Genomic DNA, 324 nt, shown 5'->3' on the forward strand with positions numbered 1-324 from the left:
ATTTTATTATTAATATTTTATATTATTATTATTTATTTATTTTTGCTATATCTAGCAATGAATATATATAATATTGTCTTTTTTTATTTCGTTTTATTATTATTTTCTGTACATAGGCTTTACTAAATGTTCATGTTCTAAATAATTGTCTGTTGTATTAATTGTCCAGTCAATGAACACACGGTTAAACAACAATCAGAACAGACCAGACCAGGCTAAATGATCTTAAGAGAGATGCAAAATCAATAATCTCACACAAAGCCTTAAAGCACCAGATCAAATCAAAAGAAACAAGATCATTCATGGCTTTAAAATATCGAAAAT

This window comes from Scardinius erythrophthalmus (genome assembly GCF_964197995.2).
Source record: "Scardinius erythrophthalmus genome assembly, chromosome: 20".
Classification (NCBI taxonomy): domain Eukaryota; kingdom Metazoa; phylum Chordata; class Actinopteri; order Cypriniformes; family Leuciscidae; genus Scardinius; species Scardinius erythrophthalmus.